Source organism: Mus pahari, chromosome 13 (assembly GCF_900095145.1).
Source record: "Mus pahari chromosome 13, PAHARI_EIJ_v1.1, whole genome shotgun sequence".
In the NCBI taxonomy this organism is placed as follows: Eukaryota; Metazoa; Chordata; class Mammalia; order Rodentia; family Muridae; genus Mus; species Mus pahari.
The window spans coordinates 88,257,989-88,261,776 of NC_034602.1; the positions used below are offsets into that span (position 1 = coordinate 88,257,989).

The window sequence follows — 3,788 nt, forward strand, 5'->3', positions numbered from 1 at the left end:
GAGGCCCCTTGGTCTTGCAAACTTTATATGACCCAGCACAGGGGAAGGCCAGGGCCAAGAAGTGGGAGTGGGTGGGTAGGGGAGCAGGGGCGGGGGGGAGGGTATAGGGAACTTTGGGGATAGCATTTGAAGTGTAAATGAAGAAAATATCTAATAAATAATAAAAGTATATATGCATCGTTTAAAAGAAGAAGAATGCTGCTCAGCCACTGCCTTTAGAGACCTTCCATTTCACAGAGCCTGCTGGAGGCAAAATTATTAGATACAATGAGCTTGTCTTTCATTTTAAAAATGGAAGTGGCCATTACTAAGGAAGAATTCATTAAATGAATGAACACTTTCAAAAAATCCTGAAGAATGTGTGAAGTTCTATTGCAAATACAATCAATTACCTTCCAATTCTGAAAACATGTACTAGTTCAACGACCCTAAAACTATAACTATGCTACTGTTGTTTTTTAATGAGAAAACCTGGAAATAAAATAAATACCATGCAATATGGGTGTAGTTTTTTGTTTAATATGATAGAGGACACAAGGAAATACTATGAACCGTCTTAAACATCAAGGGTTTTAAGAATACTTAAAGGTGTATGTTGGCTGAAGTGTGGCTCAGTGCTAAATCACCTAGCATTTGTGATGTCCACGGTTGGGCCCCTAGCTGTAAAGGCTTATGTTATCAAGTTATATAAAAGTAGCAGGTTATAAAGTTATGTGCATATTACATTACCAGTTATATTCGTGCAAAAATATAGTTCTAGCTCTCGTAGCTTGTTCCATTTTGCTGTGCTAAACACAGTGACCAAAAGCCATGTAATGGAGTAAAGGCTTCATTTCAGCCTCTGCCCCACCCCATCCCATCGCTGCAGCCTCTGTTTCTGCCTGACCACTTCCGCTCTGGTGAATAATCCCCCTGACTCTTTTTTATTTTTTAACAGATCTTGGCTGAGTTTATTTGTAAAAATAGCATAGGACACTGGTCATCTGCAAACAGTGTGTGGGTGGGTGTGTCCCAGCAGTCAGTCTGTCTTCACGCTGGCTGGCAGGAGCCTTTTCTATGGGGCCTGCACAGGGACCTGGGCACCTCTGGGAGCCTGGGCTGGAGCTGAGGCCTGGGCCTTAGCTGGAGTTTTGGCCCCTGCCTTGGTTTGAACCTTGGGTTTCGGTTGGCAGAGCCTCTGACCCTTAGCCATGTAGCTTCAAATCCACTTCCCAAGCTTGGGGTGAGTGACAAAAGCCAGCCGGCTGAGTTTGCAGCTGGGGCCCTTTGGCACCATAGGCTTGATGGCCTGAGGCTTCACAAGGACCTTGGTGGCCTCTGCGTATGCACTCACTGCCTTTGCACTCTTGGCCTGCATCTTCTTCAGGCCTTTCTTGTTGTGCTTCTTGGCAAAGCGCATATTCCTCCAGAACTTGGGGTCAACCCTCTTAAGAGATTCGTATCTTTGTGACCGGGGTTTTTTGATGTCATTTCTGTGCCATTTGCGGGACTGGTTGTATGTGGTGTGGTTCTTGGACTTGGCCATGTCTGCACAGTAACCCACAGCTCCCACAGCACCTAGGACCAGAAGAGAAACCCCTCGACTCTTTCAAGATACTTGTAAATAGGTTCAGAGCCCTCCTGGGTGTGTCAAGGTAATCTCGCGTGCCAATACCCTCAGGCAGCGGGCTCAGAACATGGTTCAGTAGAAGAGGGCTCTCCTGGCCCGGCTGGTTTACTCTCCAGCACAGCGCCTGTCTTTCTAGTCACAATGTAACTAGATTCTAGAAACTGGAACCTGATCCCTTTGGATGACCGTCCCTCAGCCTGCTGATGCCTACCTCACAATGGAGGATTCTCTTTCTTAGACGTCTTCCTTGTAAACTCTCAACGGGGTAGTGTCTATTTCACAATAATAATATAAATCTTCAACTCATACGTCTGAAATCCCTTTAGTGGGTTCCCAAAACAGAAGGATGCTTTGTCCACGGAAAACTCTGCGTACCCCCCCCCCGGGACAAAACCCTGTGCTGGTGAGATATGTCTCAATTCTAGGCAGTAACCAACAGATGCAGGCTAAGGGGGGGTCCACGGTATCACAGAAAACAATAGACAAGGGCTTGAGAGATTACAAGCTGTTAGCCCTTTAGGGGCAACAAACATATTCCAGTTTTGAGCAGGCTAACCCTGGGGTGGGGGACGGGGCATGTAGGTAAATTCTTACCTTTGCGTACATTTCCTAAGTGATGTAGGAAAGACTCCAAGACTCCCTCTTCTAGTTCTTCCAGCCCCCTTCCCTCTCCCATCCCCTGCTCCCTGCCTCTCTGTCTCTATGTGCTTATTCTGCAAACATATGCTACCGTCCGTACTCCCCGCCCATAGCTAACTCAAATAAGCTTATCCAAAATTATCCCAAACTCCTGCTTCTTTAATAGCTGCCGTTATAAGCATCCCCCAGACCGAAGTGGGGAGGGGGACTTGATTCTACACAATGTACAGCCATGAGAAATGACTGATTGAGATACAGAGCATTACGTGTGCTGCCAATGGTGACATTGTTCTAGTAAATTCATCATCCTGACACATTCATAATACTCCGACACTGATGTCTGATTGTGTCCCTCGCTACGGGGCAGCCGCTTATGCTGGGTACCCCAAGGAGACATATGGCACTGAGCGGAGCAGCCTCACCTAAGCCTCTGCGCTGCCACATGCTGTGGCTGCTAAACAAACAGTCCTCCTGTGAAGAAAAGGATGGGCACAAGGTCATGGGCAAAGGAAGCTGGCACCTGGCTGAAAGGGAAGCTGAATGGATCCTCTCCCCTGGCATTTCCAAGGAGGCACTGGCAGGCCATGCTATCAACATCGGCAGTGTCTAGACTGATGTATGGGCTGGTCATGAAAGATTCTGTTTGAAGCCAGGGACATTTTCCTGAATGGTGCAATTACTTGTAGACCTGAATGACTCTCTCAGCCCTAAACACTGAAGAGTCAATAGCCCAGGGTGAGCCAGAGTCAAGTGTCAAGAGAAACCCATACATTCTCTTTCTTTCTCTCCTCGGTTTGCAGGCACGCGCGCGCGCACGCGTGTGTGTGTGTGTGTGTGTGTGTGTGTGTGTGTGTGTGTGTGTGTGTGTGTGTGCCTGTACACACAGGATGCTCACAGAGAATGTTAAGGGATGACCTCAAAATCCCAAATGCCAAACCCACACCTCTGGTTAAGGTTTCCTCTCTTTGCACAGATCCTGGTGTGCTCAGTTTGAAAGCATTAGTGACAAACTCAGAGTCACCAACGATGTGTTGGTGTCACATTAAGGAAAGAAACAAAGCACTTCGGTTATAGTCACCTAACCAAAAGTGAGTCGAGCATTGACATCCCTACTTCACATTCCCTGTGCCTTCTGTCCTCTTATCTGTAATTCTGATCTATGCCTGCCTGAAGCCTGCCTGGTGAATCCTCTCTTGTGTCTGTGTCTGTTTGTTGTGAGACTGTGTGTGTGTCCCTCACAAAGGATGTTGCTCTGTATTTATTGAACAGCACAGAGAGCATTACATGGTGAAGGAACACGGGACACTTTACAGAAGCCTTTAACAGAGTTTTACAAGAGATTAAGTCACAGATTCTGACACAGATAACAAACAGCAAACAACTTACAGCAGCGTTTGTCAGGAAATACCCACATGCTGTGTCCAGCATTCCTTCTGGATAGGCACTTTATAAGACACTTTCAGCCTCTATTTTTACTATGGAAAGTGAATAATTACCAACCTCTCCCTCTCCCTCTCCCTCTCCCTCTCCCTCTCCCTCT

General features: G+C 46.8%; 1 pseudogene; it reads right to left on the minus strand.

Annotated features, from left to right (window-relative positions):
- Nucleotides 1–1,054: 1,054 nt before the first annotated feature.
- LOC110330200 lies at nucleotides 1,055–1,525 on the minus strand (annotated as a pseudogene).
- Between the last annotated feature and the right edge of the window lie 2,263 nt (nucleotides 1,526–3,788).